Consider the following 10,128-nt stretch of genomic DNA (forward strand, 5'->3'; position numbering starts at 1 on the left):
GAAAATAATCTTATGAAAAATCTAAGAATGACAATATACATTTTGTTTGGTAATAATGCAATAAGAGATTAATCATAAAATTATAATATTAATATCTTTATGCTATTATATTCACGTAGAAAAAGCATGACTATTTCTATATAATACTAAATAGATAAATATACTAATATAGATATAAAGAAAAAATAGAAGAAAAATATACTACTCAAATGTATAAACTTTAAGCACTTGGTGAATCTTGACACAAATAAATATTACCTCACATATAAGATCATCCTTTACCTTATCTAGAAAACTAGCCAAAAAATTCTCACAATAATCTAAAGAGAAAATATGAGAAGAGATAAATAAAATAAGACTAAAATTTACTATAGTTTTTGCCAATAAGAAATTACACACCAAATGTGTACAAGAGGTCTCCTTTATATAGTGTTTTTGGAGACACAAATGTGACATAAAATCTATGAATAGAATTAACAAGAAAAGCTTAATAAATTTAAATTGAAAATAGCTTAATTTTTGGGATTAGAAATTTAAAGTGCACATTTGATGCATGCTTGGGACGTTCCTTGTCAGCAACAACTAATCAAATTGAAAATATACAATTTGATTAAGCCAAATCAGAAAGAAAATCAATCTTGAACGTGGCCATTAAATTACAATCCCCAACTTCCTTGCCACATGTCGTACTCATAGGGAAAGGGAACAAATCAAAATTGTTAATCCTCTTTGAATGTGATCCAATTTTACAACTACTATTGAGTTGTACAAACTAGAGAGAATAAAACCAATCTTAAATTTTCTCATGGGGTTATGCTATTGGGCTTCTCCTTTTGTCAACTTTACCAAAAATCATTTTATTTCCTGCAAAATGAACATAAACTAAATTTAAAATAGTATTTTCAATTATATAATATATCATATTAATTTCATGAAAATATTAATCAAACCTTAATTTAATTTAAACTTTAACATCAATAAAATGATATTTTTGACCACTAATCACAACCCCCAACTAGCTTATTGCTAGTCTCTAGCAATTCAAGCGGAGAAGAAAATTATCAAGCTGAATAATCAAGTCAAACCAATCAAAAATAGCCATGCATTTTAAAATATCATCAAGAAATCAGAAATTGCTATGCAAACTACTTAGTTGTAACCCCAGAGTTGTGAGTGTGTGCACCAAACCATTTCCATTTCTTACCACAAGCCATAACACAAATAGCATCGAAAAATCTCAAAAGCGTAAAGTGTAATACCCGGTAAAAATATACATATATTTTAAATTTTATTTGTTATACAATTTGTGTGAGAATAAATATTTATTTATTTCTACTAATAGTGAATAGAGACTATTGCTTAGAATAGTATTGATAGATTTCTAAACATAGTTGAAATTATAATAAGTGTCAAGGTAAAATTATGGTGTTTTTACGAATTAGGATAATTACTCAATTAAAGCCCAATATGAAAGTCTATTAGAGTTTTATAGATTATTTAGTGGGTTTAATTTATTGTATGAGTGCATTAAATAACATTATAATGGAATTAATGTCACAAAAATTCGTAGGTTTTGATAAATTAGGATTAAAAACTGTTTTACTAAAATGATCATATCTAGAGTTTTAGAGCTCCGTTTGAGGTGATTCTAGTGGCGTTGGAAAGATAATTCAAAGATCTATAAATTTTGTAGAAATAATTATATCATAATTCGGAATTTTTCTAGGTGAAAACTGAGCCTAATTACGAGATAAAGGGCTTACTTTTAAAATTTAAAAATTAGATATTTGTTGATTTAATAATATTTTAGCATTTTATTATATATTATTATTTTTAGTTAACCTAAACCTATCAGAATACGATATCTCATAATCTTTTTATCAAACCCTAAACTATCATAGTTTTATTTTTCCTCTCCAAACCAATTAGTCAAAGCCTCATTCTTCTTCATGGTTGCTTCTCTCAAACCTTCCACAATTCTTCTTTCATTCTTAAAGTTTTGGATTTATAATCAAGGCTTGTGGGCTTGAGACATAAAATAGAAAGTTGTGAAGAGGTATGAAATATTTTCTTGCTCAATAATACTAAATTTTATCTAGGGTTCGGACCTATTATATTTTTCGTTTTCAGAAAAAAAAATAAGTTTCAGTAAAGTGATGATATCTCTCTTGATATTGATCCGTTTTTAGAGATTTTTGTATCGTTGGAAAGCTTCTTCGATTTTCCATAAGTTTTATGAAGAAACTTTTTGTTAATTCGAAGTCATACTATGTCAAAAAATTAGTTTTATTCAATATCATGTGATTCGTTTCTTGAATCTTGTTCTTGCAAAACTGTTTTGGTAAAATTGTAATATCTCCTTGAATATAATTCCAATTTCAAAGATTTTAGTATCATTGGAAAGGGAATTTAATTTCCTAAAACTTTGATGAATATGTTATCTTCTAGTTCTGAACCATTCAATGTCAAAAGTTTATATTTTTGCTAAGTTGTGTAATTCGTTACTCCATATTCCTTCTCAGAAATAGTTTCAGTAAAACAATCATAACTCCCTCAGTTTTAAGCCATTTTTAATGATCTTTATATCATTGGAAAGATAATAAAATTTCCTATAATTTTTATGAAGACAACTTTCACTGAATTAGTATAGTTGTTGGTCAAAAATAGTGATCTTTCTGCTGTACTGTAAGAGTACGAATTTTAATGTTAGGGCCTTGAACCATGTGTTGTTATAGGTAGTAATGACGATATAACAAGTCTTAAGCAGCGGGATTTGACGATCTTGTCCTCAACAAAAAAATTCATTGAGGTGCTTGGAGTAGCAAGAAGGTGTTCTTAATAACTGAGGTAAGAAGAGTGGACATCTGTGCACAGGGTGTATGTTGAAACATACAACTGTATTATGGGTTTGTATTTACATGTTTTATGGTAGATTATTGTTTTATGCTAATGTTATTAGTGTGTGATAGTGATAAGGCTTTTGACTGTTTGTGTGAGGATAGCACTTATAGGATAGGTTCTGCTGCTGGTGTGAGCATAGCACTGCAGGATATATTTTTGGCTGCTTGTATGGGTTCACTTGCAGGTTATCCTATCATGGGTGAGTACAACTTGTGATAAGGGATTGCCCTATTGGATGCCGAGTGTGAGAACAGCACAAGGCAGGGCAAGTTACACTTCATGTCTGATTAACATGAGTGGGAGTAGATTATCGTATGTGAGTACAATGTGTGATAAGATATTATGTGTTATATGTGTGAGTATAGCATGCATTATAATTACATTGTGATATGATGTTGTATTGTATGTGAGAATAATGTGTGATATGAAATGTTGTTATATGTATGCAAATATGGTATGAATTGATTTGATGTTGTGATATTGTTATACTTATGACTATGTTATCAAGTTGGGGGGGGGGGGGGTTATGTCCTACATAGCTCTTCTTACTGGGCGTTAGCTCACGGGTACTCTGTGTGCAGGTAAAGGTAAAACTATACAGTGAGGGTGGCGAGCTCGAGGCATGGATTACATGTTAGGGGATTGTCACGATGTTTTGGTTTAAAAATATTTCATTTAAGATTATGATTCAAATAGTTTTTGTAAGGCTTTATATTTTAAAGTTATGAATAAATAAATGTTTTGTTTTAAAAATAATGAGATCTCATGCTTAGTTATTTTTTTTATTAAAGAAGTATTTTATTGTCTTTATCTTAAATGGTTTTAAACGGACTAGCTAGTGTGACGTCTCGGGAAATCGAGGCGTTACATAAAGGTCTCAACTCCAATTTCCTCACAGGCATTGAAAGTATTTTTTTTTATGGGAGAGATGACAATCTTGGAGTTGGAATTGTAACAATTAACGCTCAAGTGAGAGAAGACAAACTTTTTAGGACAAACAATTTGAACAAATATTGATCATAAGATAGGAAAATCAAATAATTAGAATTTAAATGACAAACAACCTTTGGGATTTACAAGAAACTTGAAGAATAAAGAGGCAACTAAAAGAAAATTGTAAATATTAGAAAAGAACACTTTTTTTTTTAAGAAACACATGAAGTGATGTTTCTTTCATTCAATTTTTTATATGGAACATTTTTTTTTTTTTTGTAAAAAGAAAACACAATAACGAAATGTTGCTCTTGTTCTATTTTTTTTTATTAATTTTTTTGATTTTTTTTTTTTTGGTTTTTTCTTAACAAGAGGCAACATAAAAATACATGACAAAAGAAATATGAAAAATAACATTACAACAAAGGCTCTTTTAACAAATGAAATTGTCCCTCCAGTATATGTCATGTGTTTAAATTCCAAAAATCTAAATTGACCAACTCAAATGATCAATAAAAGTTTAAAAAGTCATTTTCTCAACTCTCACAACTTACAAAAAAAAAAAAAAATGGAAAACTTTAAGCTTGAAAATTTTCTCAACTATTTGTGTTAACAACCATCTTACCACATGTTTGGAAAGTGCATTAAAGAACTCTGAAAATCACTCCTTAATAGCTAAACATAGCAAAAACCAACTCAAACAAAATATTTCAATCATGCTTAGAAAATTTTGAGAAAAATTGACTTAAAAATTCAACACAACAATGTAATTCTCCAAATGAAAGCTCACCAGAGCTTACCACCCCCAACCGAAAATCAAACAGTGTCCTCAATGTCAAAACAAATATGCAATGAAAAAGATAGGGGAAAGAGAACACCTTGAAGATGACAATATCCACGGGGCGATAATTGAAACAACCTGATAACAACAAAACAAACCAAAAACAAACAAAAAACGAAAAACACAAAAAAAACTAATAGAAAAGCAGAAAAATAAAATAAAATAAAACATGTAAAAGAAATAAAAAACTCAGAGTGTATAAATAGGGTTCTTAAGAAGGACCTCTTCAACATGACTCACACTCTCGATGTAATGCTTCAATCTCTGGCCATTGACTCTAAAAATTCTCCCATCAGTTGGGTCCTCAACTTCAATAGAACCGTTAGGAAAACTTGTTTCACCACAAATGGGCCAGTCCACCGCGATCTCAACTTACCTGGGTGGAAATGCAACAGAGAATCATAAAGATGCACCTTTTGATTCACCTCAAAATTCTTTCGCAGGATCTGTTTATCATGAGCAGCTTTCATTTTTTCCTTGTAGATCCTGGAATTATCATATGCCTCATTTCTCAACTCCTCAATTTCAGACAGCTGGAGTTTGTGATTAATGCCCACAGCACTAAGATCAAAATTAAAGGCTTTGACAGCCTAATATGCCTTATGCTCAAGTTCAACAGGCAAATGACAGGCTTTCCCATAAACAAGCCGATAGGGAGACATCCCAAGAGGGGATTTGAAAGTAGTACGGTATGCCCAGAGAGCGTCAAGAAGACGAGAAGACCAATCTTTTCTGTCTGGATTTACGGTTTTTTCCAAAATTTGTTTTATCTCCCTATTGGCTAACTCCGCTTGCCCATTGGTCTGCGGATGGTAAGAATTAGCAACCTTATGGAGTATACCGTACTTCCGCATGAGAGCCTCAAAAGACTTATTGCAAAAGTGTGTGCCCTGATCACTAATGATAGCACGAGGCGTGCCGAACCTTGACAAAATGTTTTCCTTCAAGAACTTGGTAACTATTGCATTATCATTGGTTCGACAAGGTACAGCCTCAACCCATTTAGAAACATAATCCACAACAAGGAGAATGTAAAGGTAACCAAAAGATGATGGAAATGGTCCCATGAAATCTATCCCCCAACAATCAAATATCTCAATCACAAGAATAGGGTTCAAGGGCATCATGTGACGACGAGATAGAGAGCCTAACTTTTGGCACCTCACACATGAACGACAAAATTCGTTGGTGTCTTTGAACAAAGTGGGCCAATAAAGGCCACACTGTAAGATTTTTGCAGTAGTTTTCTTCACAGAGAAGTGACCACCACAAGCATCATTGTGACAAAAGTTCAAAACACTAGACACCTCATCATCAGGGATGCATCTTCGCATGATCTGATCGGGGCAATACTTGAACAAGTATGGATCATCCCAATAGAAATTGCGCACCTCGACCAGAAACTTGCGTCTATCTTGTGAACTCCACTCAGAAGGAAGTTCACCTGTTACTAAGTAGTTAACTATGTGTGCATACCACGGTAACTTAGTAACAGAAAGCAGTTGTTCATCGGGGAAATCATCACGAATAGGTGGATCATCAGTAGAATCACTAAATTCAAGTCGAGACAAGTGATCTTCGACGACATTCTCAACACCTTTCTTGTCTTTGATTGTGATGTAAAATTCTTGCAATAGAAGGATCCACCGTATTAAGCGCGCCTTAGTATCCTTTTTGGAAAGGAGGTACTTAAGGGCAGAATGATCTGTGAAGATCGTAATAGGTGAAGCAATCAAGTAAGCTTGAAATTTGTCAAGAGCAAAGACAACAGCAAGTGACTCTTTTTCAGTAGTGGAATAGTTCATTTGAGCACTATTAAGAGTTCGACTTGCATAATAGACAACAAAAGGTTTCCCCTCCCTTCGTTGTCCCAAAACAGCTCCAACAGCAAAATTGCTTGCATCACACATGATTTCAAAAGGCAAATTCCAATCAGGTGACTGTATGATAGGAGCGGACGTTAATTTTGCAACAAGTGTTTGGAATGCATCCTCACACTTTTGTGTCCACTCAAAAGTAGCATCTTTGGCTAGGAGGTTACACAGTGGACGAGAAATCATTGAAAAGTTTTGGATGAACCTCCTATAAAAACTAGCATGTCCAAGAAAGGATCTAACATCTTTGACAGTCTTTGGAGTGGGAAAATTAGAAATGAGATCAATCTTAGACTGATCAACCTCAATTCCTCTTTCGGAGACAATGTGTCCCAAGACTATGCCTGAAGATACCATGAAATGGCATTTCTCCCAATTGAGTACAAGACCTTTCTCAATACATCGTGTTAAAACAACTTCTAAATTAAGAAGGCATGTTTCAAAAGAACTTCCAAAGACTGTTAGATCATCCATGAATACTTCCATACATTTTTCAACCATGTCACTGAAAATACTCATCATGCACCTTTGGAAGGTGGCTGGGGCATTACACAGTCCAAATGGCATACGCCAAAAAGGATAAGTACCAAAAGGACATGTAAAAGTGGTCTTATCTTGATCCTCCAACGCAATCTCAATTTGATAATAGCCTGAATAGCCATCAAGAAAGCAATAAAAAGGATGACCAGCCACACGTTCAAGGATTTGGTCAATAAATGGAAGTGGGAAATGATCTTTACGGGTGGCAGCATTCAACTTTCGATAGTCAATGCACATGCGCCAACCCGTCACAGTCCTTGTGGGAACCAGGGCCCCTTTGTCATTTTCAACAACAGTTACACCCGATTTCTTGGGTACTACCTGAATCGGCTTAACCCATTTGCTATCAGCCACTGGATAAGTGATGTTAGCATCTAGAAGTTTCAACACTTCAGTTTTCACAACTTCTTTCATGGTGGGGTTCAGTCTTCTTTGAGGATCTCTTCGAGGGATTGCTCCCTCCTCCAACTTGATTCTATGGGAGCAAATTAAAGGGCTAATACCTTTAATATCAGCAAACGTCCAACCTATTGCAAGTTTATGCTTCTTTAGTAGCTTGACTAATTGCATTTCCTGTGAAGGATCAAGTTTGGACGAGATGATAACAGGAAAGGTATCACCATCTCCCAGAAAAACATGTTTTAAACCCTCAGGTAGTTGGGCTAACTTAACAGTGGGAACCTCTTCAGCAGAAGGTTTTGGATTTTCCCTTTCACCAGGTAGCTCTTCAAAGCGAGGTTGCCAAAACTTTGCTCTTCCGTTTTGTGAGTCTTTATAACAAGAAATTTCATTAATTGACTCATTAAAACCAGAACTTTCAGAAATTGAGAAGAGTTCATCAAGATCATCAAAATTTTTTTGCAGTTGAATCTCCTAAGAAATGAGCGTGTCAATCAAAAATGTCTGATAACACTCATCATCATCATGTGGTTGCTTAGCAACATGAAAAATATTGACCTCAAGAGTCATATTCCCAAAAGATATTTTCATTAGACCATTCCTACAGTTAATAAGGGCATTAGCTGTAGCGAGGAAAGGTCTTCCAAGTATGATAGGGATTTTTGACTCCTTGTTAACCACAGATTGAGTATCCAGGATGAGAAAGTCCACGGGGTAATAAAATTTGTCAACTTGAATAAGAACATCCTCAACAATACCACGAGGCTTCTTGATAGAACGATCAGCCAACTGTAAGACAACAGAAGTAGGCTTGATTTCACCAAGACCAAGTTGCGAGTAGACAGAATAAGGCATGAGATTAACACTCGCTCCTAAGTCTAGCAAAGCTTGGCTAAATTCATGAGTCCCGATTTGACAAGAAATGGTGGGACAACCAGGATCTTTGTATTTTGGCTGTGTCTTTTGTTCAATTACCGCACTAACTTGCTCAGTCAAGAAAGCAGTCTTTTTGACATGATGCTTCCTTTTTACAGTGCAAAGATCCTTGATGATTTTAGCATAGGTTTGCACTTGTTTAATGACGTGAAGCAAAGGAAGATTAATCTTCACTTGTGTCAAGTACTCAAGGATTTCTCCTCGATTTTCAAGATTTCTCCCAGCAGGTCTTAAAGCCTGGGGAAATGGAACTTTTGCAGAAGCATTAGATGGCACACTTGCAGGGACATCATGTGGAGATTTTGAAGTGGTAGTTGTTATTGGTTGATCTTCCAAAGTTTTTCCACTTCTAGTTGTGATGGCATTAGCCTCCTTAACGGTTTGATCGTTAGAGCTGGAGGTTTGAGCCATATGTTGCCCTTGTGCATTGAATTGAGGCTGAGAAGGAAGTTTGCCTCTTTCAAAAATGGTCAAGGATCCAGTCAATTTGAAAATTGACTCTTCATTTCTTTGATTTCTTCCATCGTTTGACAATTTATTTTAGTTTGCTCCTCCATGAATGATTGAAGGGTGTTCTCAAGAGAACTCCTTTGAGGTAGAGAATTGTATTGAGGAGCAGACTGAGCTTTTGATAGTTGATTTTGGTGCTCATTTCTCCATTGCCCTCCAGAAGATTGTGCTTGGTTGGGATCTCTCCAGCTGAAATTTGGGTGGTTTCTCCAACCAGGGTTGTACGTATTAGATAATGGCTTATTATAGGCCCCTAAGACATTGCATTGCTCTTCATAAACCCCCTTCATTTCTCTAAAGGCTAAACAATCCTTAGCTAAATGATTCGTTTCTCCACACACAAAACATGGTTCATGTGTTTCTAATTTGGCAACCATATTCAGTCCTTGCCCACTTTTTTTCTTAAAGGCCTCAAGTTGCTTTGTTAAGGACTCAACTTGGGCTTTGAGACTGTCCTCCTCCCTTAGTTGGTAAATTCCTGCTGGTCGATTTCTGTTAGTGCTTTCAGTAGCACTTGGACTAGTCCAAGTATGAAATTTTCTGCAAGCTCATTGAGATATTCAAAGGCTTCTTCAGGATCTTTTTGGAGGAATTCACCATTGCACATCATTTCTATAAACTGGCGTTCACGACTAGTGAGGCCTTCATAGAATTAACTAACTAGGCGCCATTTTTCATAACCATGGTGGGGACAAAGAGTTAACAGTTCTTTAAACCTTTCCCAAACTTGACAAAGAGTTTCATTGTCTTTTTGGGAAAAGGTAGAAATCTGCCTTTTCAAACCATTAGTCTTGTGGTTAGGGAAGTATTTGTGAAAGAATGATGATGTCATTTCTTCTCATGTTCCAATAGAACTTGGTCTCAAAGAGTATAACCAGCTTTTAGCTTTATCCTTCAAAGAGAAGGGAAAAAACTTTAATCCCACAGTATCTGCAATATTATCTTGGTTATAAAAAGTGGCTACCACATCCTCAAATTCCCTAATATGCACATAAGGATTTTCATTTTCTAAACCATGAAAATTTGGCAAGAGTTGAATCATGCCAGGTTTGAATTCAAAATTGGGCATATTAGGTGGAAAGAGGATACAAGAAGGGGTAGGAGTGCGAGTAGGATGGAGATAGTCATTTAGACTTCTCTGGTGAATTTCATCATGATGGGCCATGTCGAATGGATTATGAGCAATTGTTGAGG

At 34.7% G+C, this 10,128-nt stretch overlaps 1 non-coding gene across 1 annotated transcript; it reads left to right on the forward strand.

Moving 5' to 3' along the window:
- The first annotated feature begins 9,611 nt into the window (after positions 1-9,611).
- Positions 9,612-9,718, forward strand: LOC115718244 (small nucleolar RNA R71). Its single transcript, XR_004011826.1, has one exon. It is a non-coding gene; the product is annotated as a small nucleolar RNA R71 (small nucleolar RNA).
- Positions 9,719-10,128: the final 410 nt, after the last annotated feature.

Source organism: Cannabis sativa, chromosome 5 (genome assembly GCF_029168945.1).
Source record: "Cannabis sativa cultivar Pink pepper isolate KNU-18-1 chromosome 5, ASM2916894v1, whole genome shotgun sequence".
In the NCBI taxonomy this organism is placed as follows: Eukaryota; Viridiplantae; Streptophyta; class Magnoliopsida; order Rosales; family Cannabaceae; genus Cannabis; species Cannabis sativa.